The 16,205-nt window shown below is 43.6% G+C and overlaps 1 pseudogene across 1 annotated transcript in view; it reads left to right on the forward strand.

Annotated features, from left to right (window-relative positions):
* The window catches only part of LOC311148154 (low-density lipoprotein receptor-related protein 1-like), a 186,430-nt pseudogene that overhangs the window by 147,887 nt on the left and 22,338 nt on the right, over window positions 1–16,205 (forward strand). Inside the window, exons 31-44 of the transcript in view lie at window positions 547–730; window positions 1,093–1,178; window positions 1,545–1,664; window positions 1,994–2,181; window positions 4,559–4,764; window positions 8,849–9,037; window positions 9,200–9,348; window positions 9,715–9,808; window positions 10,127–10,243; window positions 11,274–11,393; window positions 11,654–11,776; window positions 12,211–12,336; window positions 12,648–12,764; window positions 14,261–14,367. The product of the transcript in view is annotated as a low-density lipoprotein receptor-related protein 1-like (transcript). The remainder of the gene's footprint in view (window positions 1–546; window positions 731–1,092; window positions 1,179–1,544; window positions 1,665–1,993; window positions 2,182–4,558; window positions 4,765–8,848; window positions 9,038–9,199; window positions 9,349–9,714; window positions 9,809–10,126; window positions 10,244–11,273; window positions 11,394–11,653; window positions 11,777–12,210; window positions 12,337–12,647; window positions 12,765–14,260; window positions 14,368–16,205) is intronic.

Raw genomic sequence — 16,205 nt, forward strand, 5'->3', positions numbered from 1 at the left:
CCTACAGTGTTTCTGATGTATTGACATGTTTGTCTGTGTGTCCCCCTGGATCCCTACAGTGTTCTGATGTATTGACATGTTGTCTGTGTGTCCCCTGGGTCCCTACAGTGTTCTGATGTATTGACATGTTGTCTGTGTGTCCCTGGGTCCCTACAGTGTTCTGATGTATTGACATGTTGTCTGTGTGTTCCCTGGTTCCCTACAGTGTTCTGATGTATTGACATGTTGTCTGTGTGTCCCTGGTTCCCTACAGTGTTTCTGATGTATTGACATGTTGTCTGTGTGTCCCCTGGGTCCCTACAGTGTTCTGATGTATTGACATGTTGTCTGTGTGTCCCCTGGGTCCTACAGTGTTCTGATGTATTGACATGTTGTCTGTGTGTCCCCTGGGTCCCTACAGTGTTCTGATGTATTGACATGTTGTCTGTGTGTCCCTGGTTCCCTACAGTGTTCTGATGTATTGACATGTTGTCTGTGTGTCCCCTGGGTCCCTACAGTGTTCTGATGTATTGACATGTTGTCTGTGTGTCCCCTGGATCCCTACAGTGCAGGTGTCTTCCTGGTTTCCAGCTGAAGCGGGATGGGAAGACATGTGTGGATATAGATGAGTGTACCACATCCTACCCCTGTACCCAGCGCTGTATCAATACACACGGATCCTTCCACTGTCTCTGTGTGGAGGGCTTCCAGCTACGACCTGAAGATCCTACTATCTGCAAGTCCACCTCTGGTAAGACCAACAGCGGGGACTACTTGGACTTAAGGTCCAATAAGAAAGGCTCATTTTCGTTTTATTTTAAAATGTCTTCCATTGCGTGCCCCAGGGAACATGGCCCAGCTGTAAGTGGTTCAATTCCCAATCTGGCCCTCATACCATCATGGCCACCTAATCATCCCCAGCTTCCAATTGGCTCATTCATCCCCCCTCATTCTCCCCTGTAACTATTCCCCAGGTCGTTTCTGTAAATGAGAATGTGTTCTCAGTCAACTTACCTGGTAAAACAAAATAAATACATTTAAAAAATTTATTTCTTTGTGACAAGTTCAACTGTACACAGAGCCCCTTTCCCCGATCTGTCTGTCTCTCTACAGATGAGGAGCCGTTCCTGATCTTTGCTAACCGGTACTACCTGAGGAAGCTGGACCTGGATGGTACCAACTACACCCTGATAAAACAGGTGAGACAACAAGCACTGTGTGGGAACAATGAGCTAAATGTTAAACATGTGTCAGTTTTTAGGATTTTCCATAATCAGTGATAGTGATAACGGATGTATCGTGGCGTGTGAATGTGTATGCGTTCGAGTGTTGTGTGTTTGCGTGCATGTGCGTGTATTCGAGGGTGTATGCTTGGCAGAGTGGAGGGGACTATGATTTTTGTTTCCATGACTATGTGCCCAGACATTATATACATCCAAAGCATGATTTTTGGAATCTTTGGATCCTTTGCAAATGAAATATAATTTGAGTTCAAAATGTATGCATGTGTAATGTAATTTATGAATCCAAATAACCTATTTAAAATGTATGTGTGTGGGTACCAGGGCCTGAACAACGCAGTGGCACTGGACTTCCACTATGCAGAGCAGATGATCTACTGGACAGACGTGACCACTCAGGGCTCCATGATACGACGTATGAACATCAATGGCAGTAACATAGAGGTCAGTATGGCAGTTTTCCAGTCTGTGACTCTCTCATTTGAGTCTAATGACAGCTGGACAGCTGGCTAGTCCTTGACTCTGATTAGACCATTGATCTGTTAGTGATTCTGATTGGTCAGTTGACCTGTTTGTGACTCTCTGGTTGGACAACTGACCTGTTGAATTGGACATTTCCCAAGACTGTGATTCTCATTAGACAGTAGGCTAGTTTATTTATCTCTTATTGGACAGTTGGCCTTTCTGTGGCTCTGATTGGACAGTTGGCCAGTCTATGACTCTCTAGTTGGTCAGTTAGCCAGTATCTGACGCTCTGATTGGCTCTTGTCCAGGTGCTGCACCGTACCTCCCTCAGTAACCCAGATGGATTGGCTGTAGACTGGGTGGGAGGGAATCTTTACTGGTGTGATAAGGGGCGGGACACCATCGAGGTGTCCAAGCTCAACGGAACCTTCCGGTTGGTCCTGGTGAACACCGGTCTGAGGGAACCACGCGCTGTGGCTTTGGACGTACGCAATGGGTAAGAGGCACAGCCCAGAATATAATACAGTACAGGAGGCTACACTATAAACTTCTGCATGGTCTGAGACTGGTGCTTTGTCACATACTCAGGCCTCCTCTGTATGGATTGATAGTGAAATATAATGGTATGTCATTATTAAGGACAGAAATTCTTCCTGACGACATGTCCACATTTAGACTACAACTAGTACCCAGAGTTTAGGCTACAACTAGTACCCAGAGTTTAGGCTACAACTAGTACCCAGAGTTTAGGCTACAACTAGTACCCAGAGTTTTTCCTGGTAAGGCCCTAAGTCCTATCCGGCTCAAAGGACCATGACTACAAGATGGTGCTCTTTTACACTAATAATGATACTGATGTAATGGTGTAATAATGTGATTCTGATGTAATGGTGTAATAATGTGATCCTGATGTAATGGTGTAATAATGTGATGCTGATGTAATGGTGTAATAATGTGATGCTGATGTAATGGTGTAATAATGTGATCCTGATGTAATGGTGTAATAATGTGATGCTGATGTAATGGTGTAATAATGTGATGTTGATGTAATGGTGTAATAATGTGATCCTGATGTAATGGTGTAATAATGTGATCCTGATGTAATGGTGTAATAATTTGATCCTGATGTAATGGTGTAATAATGTGATGCTGATGTAATGGTGTAATAATGTGATCCTGATGTAATGGTGTAATAATGTGATGCTGATGTAATGGTGTAATAATGTGATCCTGATGTAATGGTTTCATAATGTGATCCTGATGTAATGGTGTAATAATGTGATGCTGATGTAATGGTGTAATAATGTGATCCTGATGTAATGGTGTAATAATGTGATTCTGATGTAATGGTGTAATAATGTGATGCTGATGTAATGGTATAATAATGTGATGCTGATGTAATGGTGTAATAATGTGATCCTGATGTAATGGTGTAATAATGTGATTCTGATGTAATGGTGTAATAATGTGATGTTGATGTAATGGTGTAATAATGTGATGCTGATGTAATGGTGTAATAATGTGATACTGATGTAATGGTGTAATAATGTGATCCTGATGTAATGGTGTAATAATGTGATGCTGATGTAATGGTGTAATAATGTGATGTTGATGTAATGGTGTAATAATGTGATGTTGATGTAATGGTGTAATAATGTGATGTTGATGTAATGGTGTAATAATGTGATCCTGATGTAATGGTGTAATAATGTGATGCTGATGCAATGGTGTAATAATGTGATCCTGATGTAATGGTGTAATAATGTGATGCTGATGTAATGGTGTAATAATGTGATGCTGATGTAATGGTGTAATAATGTGATGCTGATGTAATGGTGTAATAATGTGATGCTGATGTAATGGTGTAATAATGTGATCCTGATGTAATGGTGTAATAATGTGATTCTGATGTAATGGTGTAATAATGTGATGCTGATGTAATGGTGTAATAATGTGATTCTGATGTGATGGTGTAATAATGTGATGTTGATGTAAAGGTGTAATAATGTGATGCTGATGTAATGGTGTAATAATGTGATGCTGATGTAATGGTGTAATAATGTGATCCTGATGTAATGGTGTAATAATGTGATCCTGATGTAATGGTGTAATAATGTGATGCTGATGTAATGGTGTAATAATGTGATGCTGATGTAATGGTGTAATAATGTGATGCTGATGTAATGGTGTAATAATGTGATCCTGATGTAATGGTGTAATAATGTGATGCTGATGTAATGGTGTAATAATGTGATGTTGATGTAAAGGTGTAATAATGTGATGCTGATGTAATGGTGTAATAATGTGATGCTGATGTAATGGTGTAATAATGTGATCCTGATGTAATGGTGTAATAATGTGATGCTGATGTAATGGTGTAATAATGTGATGCTGATGTAATGGTGTAATAATGTGATCCTGATGTAATGGTGTAATAATGTGATGCTGATGTAATGGTGTAATAATGTGATGCTGATGTAATGGTGTAATAATGTGATGCTGATGTAATGGTGTAATAATGTGATCCTGATGTAATGGTGTAATAATGTGATGCTGATGTAATGGTGTAATAATGTGATGTTGATGTAAAGGTGTAATAATGTGATGCTGATGTAATGGTGTAATAATGTGATGCTGATGTAATGATGTAATAATGTGATCCTGATGTAATGGTGTAATAATGTGATGCTGATGTAATGGTGTAATAATGTGATGTTGATGTAATGGTGTAATAATGTGATCCTGATGTAATGGTGTAATAATGTGATGCTGATGTAATGGTGTAATAATGTGATCCTGATGTAATGGTGTAATAATGTGATCCTGATGTAATGGTGTAATAATGTGATCCTCTCCCCTGTCCTGTTCATCAGGTACCTGTATTGGTCAGACTGGGGGGACAACCCCCACATAGGGCGGATCGGGATGGACGGCTCCAACAGAAGTGTGATCGTAGAGGATAAGATCACCTGGCCCAACGGCCTCACGCTGGACTTAATCAATGACCGCATCTACTGGGCCGACGCCAGAGAGGACTACATTGAGTTCGCCAGCCTGGACGGGACCAACAGACACACGGGTAATGTATATTGTCATAGACACACACAGTCATTCGTGTAATAGGAGAAATGACAACATTCAATTTGCCATCATGGAACATCAAACCGCTGTCACATAATTGGTTATGTAATTATGTTAAAAAAACACACACAGCATGATGCCACAGACCAGGTCACAGTGGTGCTGGGGATAGCCCTGCCACAGTACACAGGCCCAATGGACAGAGAGAGAGAAGGAAGACTGTTGTTCTGTCAGACTACTGATGAGGCTGTCACATGGATGACGTCTGAATATCCCAAACCTTGTTACCAGACTTAGAACAATACATCATTATTGTCAGCCAATCAGCCATGCAGAAGAATGCAGGGATGCAGAGGAAGTTCCTGATTATAATTTCTCACATTCACAAACCACAGTTTGACACTAGAGCATGTTGCACACAAAGCTTGCTTTCAGATGATTTATCTCCTCGCCCATATCTTGGTCATCATGGAGGTTTCATAGTAGAGTTGGGATCCAGATTTCAATGTGTAAGCTGCATGTGTGTTCTGTGGGACTTGCCCTGACCTGGCTGACTATGGTTCCCATTGCCTGAAGCAAGCTCATGGGTGGAATGTTATTAGTATGTTTCATAATTTCATAATTGATAAACATTTATTTTTTTTCACCGCTGAAAATCCGGCTTATCTATGTCAAACGGTTTTGTTATATTTCAGTCTTCTGTGATGTATATAAAGTGTAATATTGGGATGCAAACTCAAAATTCAATACATTTCAACTCTATATCTGACATGGTACAGGTGTCTTCTTTTTTTAAAGCCCATAACCATGTGTGTGAGGTGTATAGTTTTCTTTCAAAGTAGATTTTTTAAAGACTTCCAAGAAACACTCTGTGTGACCCTGATTTAGCCCACTGCAGTAAAAGGTTAACAGTTGAGCCTGGCCCATGTTAGCGCTCTGGTGCAGTGGTGCTAGCCCACCTGTGGGCCATTCATTTTAACCTAGGCACATGTAACGGTTGGTGTGAGGTGTGACCCAGGTGCGGTGCAGAATAGACAGTAAACAACAATGAAACAGGGAGAACACTTCTCAAGTACCTGTACATACGTCTCGCGATCAGACACTGATTAGTACTGTTTGGCATCGAGAAACTAGCAGAGAAAACAGAGCAAAGGAACACAGGAGAGTAAGGGCATACATACACAGGTCAACAGGTAGACACAGGTGACACCAATAGGATAATGATTAGTCCAGACTGTGAGTGAGGAGGTGCCTAAGGTTGTCGGAGGATGACACCTAGTGGGTCGCTCCGGAACTGCGACCCCCTCCTGTAACAGGCACACACACACACTAATGGGGCCAGTGTGTTTGCTAAGGGAGACTCAGGCTGTTTGAATTGAAATAAGGGAGGGAGCTGGTCAAAGGCCACTCCATGTAGATCCAACCAACATCTCCTCTCAGCTCCAGTATCATGGCAGAAATTCCCTCAGGATTTGTCCAGGTGGCAGGAGTCTCGTATTGTATTTGTACCACAACACTGATTAGAATATAAATTTACCAATGATGAGATGCCACCATCCTAATGCCACGAGTGATGTTTTAATCCAGGATGTGGCATGTGTGTGTCTGTGTTGTAGCTGTAGCCTACAGTGCTTTTACATCAGGGGACAGTCAGGCAGCTAATGGGGTTTTTCCATAACCCAGAGATAGTAATGATGCTACATACCCCAGAGATAGTAATGATGCTACATAACCCAGATATAAAGAGTGTTGCTACATAACCCAGAGATAAAGTAGTGATGCTACATAACCCAGAGATAAAGTAGTGATGTTACATAACCCAGAGATAGTAATGATGCTACATAACCCAGAGATAGTAATGATGCTACATAACCCAGTGATAAAGTAGTGATGCTACATAACCCAGAGATAGTAATGATGCTACATAACCCAGAGATAAAGTAATGATGCTACATAACCCAGAGATAAAGTAGTGATGCTACATAATCCAGAGATAGTATTGATGCTACAGAACCCAGAGATAAAGTAGTGACGCTACATAACCCAGAGATAAAGTAGTGATGCTACATAACCCAGAGATAGTAATGATGCTACATAACCCAGAGATAGTAATGATGCTACATAACCCAGTGATAAAGTAGTGATGCTACATAACCCAGAGATAGTAATGATGCTACATAACCCAGAGATAAAGTAGTGATGCTACATAACCCAGAGATAAAGTAGTGACGCTACATAACCCAGGCTGTTTGAATTGAAATAAGGGAGGGAGCTGGTCAAAGGCCACTCCATGTAGATCCAACCAACATCTCCTCTCAGCTCCAGTATCATAGCAGAAATTCCCTCAGGACTTGTCCAGGTGGCAGGAGTCTCATATTGTATTTGTACCACAACACTGATTAGAATATCAATTTACCAATGATGAGATGCCACCATCCTAATGCCACAAGTGATGTTTTAATCCAGGATGTGGCATGTGTGTGTCTGTGTTGTAGCTGTAGCCTACAGTGCTTTTACATCAGGGGACAGTCAGGCAGCTAATGGGGTTTTTCCATAACAGTATGTCTCAGACACATGGAGCAAACAGAATGAGTGTGATGAAGAGGAACATTGTTAACATAGACAGGAACACTTACAGTCATGAGTCTAAAAGTCATTAGTGTTGTAAGACCCAATGAAGCGTGGCGCTTATTGCTTAACCCAGAGATAATGGTGATGCTACATAACCCAGAGATACTGTAGTAATGATGCTACATAACCCAGATATAAAGTAGTGATGCTACCTAACCCAGAGATAAAGTAGTGATGCTACAAAACCCAGAGATAATGTAGTGATGCTACATAATCCAGAGATAGTATTGATGCTACAGAACCCAGAGATAAAGTAGTGACGCTACATAACCCAGAGATAAAGTAGTGATGCTACATAACCCAGAGATAGTAATGATGCTACATAACCCAGAGATAGTAATGATGCTACATAACCCAGTGATAAAGTAGTGATGCTACATAACCCAGAGATAGTAATGATGCTACATAACCCAGATATAAAGTAGTGATGCTACCTAACCCAGAGATAAAGTAGTGATGCTACAAAACCCAGAGATAATGTAGTGATGCTACATAACCCAGAGATAATGTAGTGATGCTACATAACCCAGAGATAAAGTAGTGATGCAACATACCCCATAGATAGTAATGATGCTACATAACCCAGTGATAAAGTAATGATGCTACATAACCCAGTGATAAAGTAGTGATGCTACAAAACCCAGAGATAGTAATGATGCTACATAACCCATAGATAGTAATGATGCTACATACCCCAGAGATAGTAATGATGCCACATAACCCAGATATAAAGAAGCGATGCTACATAACCCAGAGATAAAGTAATGATGCTACAAAACCCAGAGATAAAGTAGTGATGCTACATAACCCAGAGATAAAGTAGTGATGCTACATAACCCAGAGATAGTAATGATGCTACATAACCCAGAGATAAAGTAGTGATGCTACATAACCCAGAGATAGTAATGATGCTACATAACCCAGATATAAAGTAGTGATGCTACATAACCCAGAGATAAAGTAGTGATGCTACAAAACCCAGAGATAAAGTAGTGATGCTACATAACCCAGAGATAAGGTAGTGATGCTACATAACCCAGAGATAGTAATGATGCTACATAACCCAGAGATAAAGTTGTGACGCTACATAACCCAGAGATAGTAATGATGCTACATAACCCAGAGATAAAGTAGTGACGCTACATAACCCAGAGATAGTAATGATGCTACATAACCCAGAGATAAAGTTGTGATGCTACACAACCCAGAGATAAAGTTGCGAGGTACTGTCATGCTGTCATGAATGGCTAATGCTCCAGATCCAGTTTTCCTTGTGTTGGTCATTGGGCATTGTGTGACTATGAATGATTTGACTAACAACATTGTGATGTAATTATGGCCCCCAGAGTTATGAGCTGACTGGCCAGGTCACGTGGTGGCCAGGTAAAACACAGTGTAATATGATTCTAATTGCCTCACTCCTCTATGACTGTGTGTGTTTGTGTCCACAGTGCTTACCCAGGACATCCCCCACATCTTTGCCATGACTCTGTTTGAGGAGTACATCTACTGGACCGACTGGGAGACCAAGTCCATCAACAGGTGTCACAAGACCCTGGGCGTCAACAAGACCACCCTGATCACTACCCTCCACCGGCCCATGGACATCCACATCTACCACCCTTACCGCCAGCCTGAGGGTAAGAAATACGAATGTACAACACACACACACACACTCACACACTTACACATAGACACAGACGCACATACTCACACACAAACACACTCAAGCACGCACACACATACACACACACGTGGTTGTTCCAGTTGAAACAGTCTCCCTCTCCCCTCTATGGTTCCAGTGTTTAACCATCCGTGCCAAACAGACAACGGCGGATGTAGTAACCTGTGTCTGCTGAGCCCTGGAGGGGGCTACAAGTGTGCCTGTCCCACCAACTTCTACCTGGCCAACGATGGTCTCACCTGCATGTCCAACTGCACTGCCAGCCAGGTGAGGGACTGTGTAATGATATGGCCATTGGGGGGCCAGACAGCTAGGGGGCGACACAGCCTTTTGTGGAATAGGGGTATGCTTTGTGATTGGTCAATTAAGCATCATTATCACGGCAGTACATACAGTGTGTCATCAGCTTGAGTTCACCCTCTTTCTCTCTCTCCTCCTCTCTCCTCTCTCCTCTCTCCTCTCCTCTCTCCTTCTCTCTCCTCTCCTCCTCTTCTCTCTCCTCTCTCCTCCTCTCTCCTCTCTCATCTCCTCTCTCCTCCTCTCTCCTCTCCTCCACTCCTCTCTCCTCTCCTCCTCTCTCCTCTCTCCTCTCTCCTCCTCTCTCCTCTCCTCTCTCCTCCTCTCCTCGTCCAGTTTGTGTGTAAAAACGACAAGTGCATCCCATTCTGGTGGAAGTGTGACACGGAGGACGACTGTGGGGATCGCTCGGACGAGCCTGCAGAATGCCGTGAGTGTGCCACTTTTTCATCCAAAGCGACTTATAGTACAGTGTCTGTATACATTTCTAGTGTGTGTATGTGGTCCCTGTGGGAATTGAACCCATGACCTTTGCAAAGCCAGTGCTACGTACTTGAGTGGTGAATGGTGGGTTAATGAGGAGTATGTGGATGCATAGCAAAGTCTCATGGATGTTTCTACGGGGCTCTGAGGTTGAGAGGAGGGAGTAAGAGAGGAAGAGGGTTGGTGAAACTGCTATCGGCCTGTTTCAGACTTTGAAACAACCTCTGACTGTGTCTCTGTCTGTGACATCCATTGTTCCCTGTAGCTAAGTTCAAATGCAGGCCAGGCCAGTTCCAGTGTGGGACAGGCATCTGTACCAACCCAGCTTACATCTGTGATGGGGACAACGACTGCCAGGATAATTCGGACGAGGCCAACTGCGGTACATCCTCTTTAATGCTCTCTGTCTGTCTTTCTCTCTCTCTCTCTCTCTCTCTCTCTCTCTCTCTCTCTATCTCTCTCTCTCTCTCTCTGTGTCTTTCTCTCTCTGTCTTTCTCTCTCTCTCTCTCTCTCTCTCTCTGTGTCTTTCTCTCTCTGTCTTTCTCTCTCTCTCTGTCTCTCTCTCTCTCTCTCTCTCTCTCTCTCTCTCTCTCTCTCTCTCTCTCTCTCTCAATTCAATTGCATTTTCAATTTCAATTTAAGGGATTTATTGGCATGGGAAACGTATGTTAACATTGCCAAAGCAAGTGAAGTAGATAGTAAACAAAAGTGAAATAAACAATAAATATTAACAGTAAACATTACACTCAGAAGTTCCAAAAGAATAAAGACATTTCAAATGTCATATTATGTATATATACAGTGTTGTAACAATGTGCAAATATGCAAATAGTTAAAGTACAAATGGGTAAATAAATAAATATAAATATGGGTTGTATTTACAGTGGTGTTTGTTCTTCACTGGTTGCCCTTTTCTTGTGGCAACAGGTCACAAATCTTCGCTCTGTCACTGTCTCTCTGTCTCTGTCTCTCTCTCTGTCTCTCTCGCTCTCTCTCTGTCACTCTCTCTCTGTCTCTCTCTCTGTCTCTGTCTCTGTCTCGCTCTCTCTGTCTCTCTCTCTCTCTCTCTGTCTCTCTGTCTCGCTCTGTCACTCTCTCTCTGTCTCTCTCTCTGTCTCTCTCTCTGTCTCTCTCTCTGTCTCTCTCGCTCTCTCTCTGTCTCTGTCTCTCTCTGTCACTCTCTCTCTGTCTCTCTCTCTGTCTCTCTCGCTCTCTCTTTCTTTTCGTTCTGTCTTTTTTGCTCTCCCTCTCTCTGACTCTCTCCTCTTTCTCAATCTTGCTCTCTCTTTCCCTCTCTCTGCCTCGTTCTCTCTCAACCCTTCATATCTTCACCTCCTAACATCTATTCTTACCCATCCTCTATCGTCTCTCTGACATGTCTTGTTTCTGTCTATGTGTGATTGTTCTACAGATATCCACGTGTGTCTGCCCAGTCAGTTCAAGTGCTCCCACCCCAGCCGCTGTATCCCGGGAGTCTTCCGCTGTAACGGACAGGACAACTGTGGAGAAGGAGAGGACGAGACGGACTGCCGTGAGTCCACACCTTCTCTTTCCTGCCTATCTCCTCATCTACATTCTTTATTACATGTTATACATTTAGTATGTTTTGTTCTTAATTGCTGGTAATACTGCTGTGTTGCACCAGGTCTCTCTTGTGAAAGAGATTGTATTTCAGTGAGACTAACCTGGATAGATGAATGTTAAATAAGAAATAAACTGTTGTTGTTGTTGTTGTTATGGGTTGCTCTCTCCAGTCAGTAACAGTCGTCTGTCTGATCTCTCTCCCTCTAGCCGAGGTCACCTGTGCGCCCACCCAGTTCCAGTGTGCCATCACCAAGCGCTGTATCCCTCGTGTCTGGGTGTGTGACCGTGACAATGACTGTGTGGACGGATCGGACGAACCAGCCAACTGCAGTAAGACCCCATTCAGAGGACTATTCTAGAATAATGACAGACACGCAAGTCAAGTTCAATATCCATGTTGCAGTAGAATACATGTTTCTGGCTAACATACCAAACTAGTGAATTACAGATACACTAGATCTTTCAGACCTCGTCACATCCTCCCTCCACCTTATACTTTACTCAGTCTGTCATCTGGCCTGTGACAAGCCTCAGTCTGTCCCCTCTCCCTCTCCTAACGCTCCCCCCTCCTCCTCTCCCTCTCTTCTCCTCTCCTCTCCTCCCCCTCCTCTCCCTCTCCCTCTCCTCCCCCCTCCTCTCCCTCTCCTCCCACCTCCTCCTCCCCCCTCCTCTCCCTCTCCTCCCCCTTCCTCTCCTCCCCCTCCTCTCCTCTCCTCCCCTCTCCTCTCCTAACTCTCCTCCCCCCTCCTCTCCTAACTCTCCAGCCCAGATGACGTGTAGCGAGGATGAGTTCCGCTGTAAGGACTCTGGTCGCTGCATCCCGGCCCGGTGGAAGTGTGACGGGGAGGATGACTGTGGAGACTCATCTGACGAACCCAAAGAGGAGTGTGGTGGGTGTTCTGTCTGTCACACAGGAAGCAGAGACTACAAAGCATTTATCTGGATCCTTACCATATAATCTGGTTATGACCCGGTACTGCATCCATTAGACTTTATTTTAATACAAAATTCACTCTCTCTCTCTCTGAATTCCCTCTAGCAATCCTTGAGATTGCCAACAAGATCATACGTGTATTGTAGAGGGGTGTTTATCTCCTCTATGAAGGTTCACGCTATGGTGTTAACCTCCTGTACAGTTTGCATGTACTGTAGTGTCGTGTTATGGAGCTGATGGTCTGACCCTTGCCGTGTCGCTGTGTAGATGAGAGGACGTGTGAGCCATACCAGTTCAGGTGTAAGAACAACCGCTGTGTCCCGGGTCGCTGGCAGTGTGACTATGACAACGACTGTGGGGACAACTCAGACGAGGACAAGTGTGGTATGTCTCTCTATCATTCCTGTTACACTATCCTTGTGGCCCCATCTCACCCTGGCCAATGTCACTGCATTGTATCATTGCATTTATAGTATGCTCATGGTTTGTGATCTTTTGGGCATAACATGTTCTGCATTGGAAGCTTGCGCCTTAGTCCTCATGACCGACCATCGGAATACTGTTTCAATTGTTTGATTCTTGTGTGTTTGTTTTGCGTCCCAGTGTCAGTAGATGTTTTGTAACACACACTGAGACATTATCATTTAGTTTGGCCTTAACTCATCTGTGATGCATCTCACCTCATCTAATGTTTACGTTTCATTTCCCATTCACTGACCTGTTGGCATGAGCCAGAGGTAGGTCTCCACTTTCAACCATCCCCATCTCACCAACCCCTAATGTCACTCTGCTCCTCCCCTCCCATTGCATCCTATTCAATCCCATCGCAGTCATTTATATGTCTGATGATGCCCATTTCAACTCCCATCTCCCCTGATATCTCCTCAGACAGTGACAAGTCAAAGTAGTGCTCCAAATGAGTGTTTCTACAGTAAAGTATTGTAATTTCCTACATGACCACCTGAGGCCTCTGTACTCAACGAAGTGTAAGTCTTATTTTCTAAGACTCTAACTTCCGGGGCCTCCCGAGTGGCGCAGCGGTCTAAGGCACTGCATCGCAGTGCTAGAGGCGTCACTACAGACCCATGTTTGATCCCAGGCTGTGTCGCAGCCGGCCGTGACCGGGAGACCCATGAGACGGCGCACAATTGGCCCAGCGTTGTCCGGGTTAGGGGAGGGTTTGGCCGGCCGGGATGTTATTGTCCCATTGCGCTCTAGCGACTCCTTGTGGCGGGCCGGGCACATTCACTCGTGTCGCCAGTTGTACAGTGTTTCCTCTGACACATTGGTGTGGCTGGCTTCCGGATTAAGCGAGCAGTGTGTCAAGAAGCAGTGTGGCTTGGCAGGGTCATGTTTCGGAGGACCTTCGCCTCTCCCAAGTCCGTACGGGAGTTGCAGTGATGGGACAAGACTGTAACTACCAATTGGATATCACGAAAAAGTACAAACAAAACAAAAAAGAGGCTAACTTCCGTTAAGCAGGGTGAAAGCACACAGCTATGCTACCAGTTTCAGAAAATATGCAATGTTGTTCATCAGGCACCTAGGACATCTATTTCATCTCTGGAGCTCTGCTTTGACCATCATTGTTGGCCTCCCTCTGTGTGTCCATGCTTGTGGTGTGTTGTGATGTGTTATGGTGTGTTGTGAAGTGTTGTAGTGTGTTGTGAGGTGTTGTGGTGTGTTGTGAGGTGGTGTGTTGTGATGTGTTGTGTTGTGAGGTTTTGTGATGTGTTGTGAGGTGAGTTGTTGTGTACAGTACTCTCTCCCCTGTGAATTTGGACTTTTACTAAAAACAACACCTATTTGGAAGCCATTTCCAGCTAAGCTATACAGTATAGTGGTCCTTATGTGAGACCTGTGTTGCTGTGTCTCTATAGTCCCTCGACCGTGCTCAGAGAGTGAGTTTGCCTGTACCAACGGACGCTGTATCGCCGGGAGGTGGAAGTGTGATGGAGACCATGACTGTGCTGACGGATCTGATGAGGTAACACACCTGACTCAACCACAGCAACATATCTGGGTTAGACACGTGTGTTAGATAACGCTACGGACTCATACTGTAGGGGAGAGTGGGGAAAGTTGAGCCAATCTTTACATTCAGTATCACTCCGTCAAGGCAAATATAGTATTATTTCAAACAAAGATATCTACATATATTTCAGGATGTTGTGTATACCTGGAAATAATCTGAATTAATGTACATTTTACAGTTTTGAAAACATAGCTTGTCCAAAAAAAGTGGTCTCTTGGCACAACTTATCCCGGGTATGGGGTGTGTTGAGCCACGGGACAGGGTAAGTTAAGCCGTCTACAAATTTCTGTACTGAATGAAATATTACCACTACTTGTCTATCTTTATTTCCAAACACAATTCAGCACAATCACAATTGCACTTTGAATCATTTTAGGCTTACATCACAAGCACTTTTTCGTTTTTTTTTACACTTGTAACATAGGCCCTGTTGTTACCTCATATCCCAGAGATAATGCCTTGCATTACGCCTGGGAAGAAAACACTTCAATTCGCTCAACTTGCCATTGGCTCAATCATTGGCTCAACTTACCCCATGGCCATTAGCTCAACTTACCCCAAGGCAGACATTTTGACTATATTAGCCCACACAGCTACAAGGATGCACTTTCCTGCTAGGTTTAGGACCTCATATCTAAGCTATAAGGCACGAGGGGGTGTGATATAAAAAAAAGATATATATGCCATTTAGCAGACGCTTTTATCCAAAGCGACTTACAGTCATGTGTGCATACATTTTTACGTATGGGTGGTCCCGGGGATCGAACCCACTACCCTGGCGTTACAAGCGCCATGCTCTACCAATTGAGCTACAGAGGACCACATATATATGGCCAATATACCACGGCTAAGGGCTGTTCTTAAGCACGACGCAACGCGGAGTGCCTGGATACAGCCCTCAGCTGTGGTGTATTGGCCGTATACCACAAACCCCCAAGGTGCCTTACTGCTATTATAAACTGGTTACCAATGTAATTAGAACAGTAAAAAGTCATTTTTTGTCATACCCGTAATATACCACGGCTTTCAGCCAATCAGCATTCAGGACTCGAACCACCCAGCTACATGTTTATAATGAAGCTTATAGAGACCATAACTCATGTATAGAACAATCTTTCAATTATCTACTTTGGTTTATATACAAGCATCATGAAACCTCAAACACAATAAATTAATTTGACTTGGTTAAAACCCGTTTTTTGGACCTAACTTTGTTTACCACTTTTCCCATGTGGTTTCTTCCTTCACAGACTCTTCCTAAATATTTGGTCAAATTATAAATTATAGGGTGGCTCAACTTACCCCACTCTCCCCTACTAACAACCCCTCTATGTTGGGTGCTATCTCTTTCATCGTGACCCAATGCTTAGGTTTACCTCCACTGTACTCATATCCTTCCATATCCTTGTCTGTACATAATACCCTGAATCTATTCTACAACGCCCGGAAATCTGCCCCTCTTCTCTGTACCCAATGCAATAGAAGACCAGTTATTAAATCCTTTAGCCGTATCCTTATTCTATTCCTCCTCTGTTCCTCTGGTGATGTAGAGGTTAACCCAGGGCCTGTAGCCCCCAGTATCACTCCTACTCCCCAGGAGCTATCATTTGTTGACTTCTGTAACCGTAAAAGCCTTGGTTTCTTGCATGTTAACATCAGAAGCCTCCTCCCCAAGTTTGATTTATTCACTGTGTTAGCACACTCTGCCAACCCTGATGTTCTAGCAGTGTCTGAATCCTGGCTTAGGAAGACCACCAAAAATTCAGAAATGTCCATTCCGAACTACAACA

Source organism: Coregonus lavaretus (assembly GCF_964263955.1).
Source record: "Coregonus lavaretus genome assembly, chromosome: 20".
Classification (NCBI taxonomy): Eukaryota; Metazoa; Chordata; class Actinopteri; order Salmoniformes; family Salmonidae; genus Coregonus; species Coregonus lavaretus.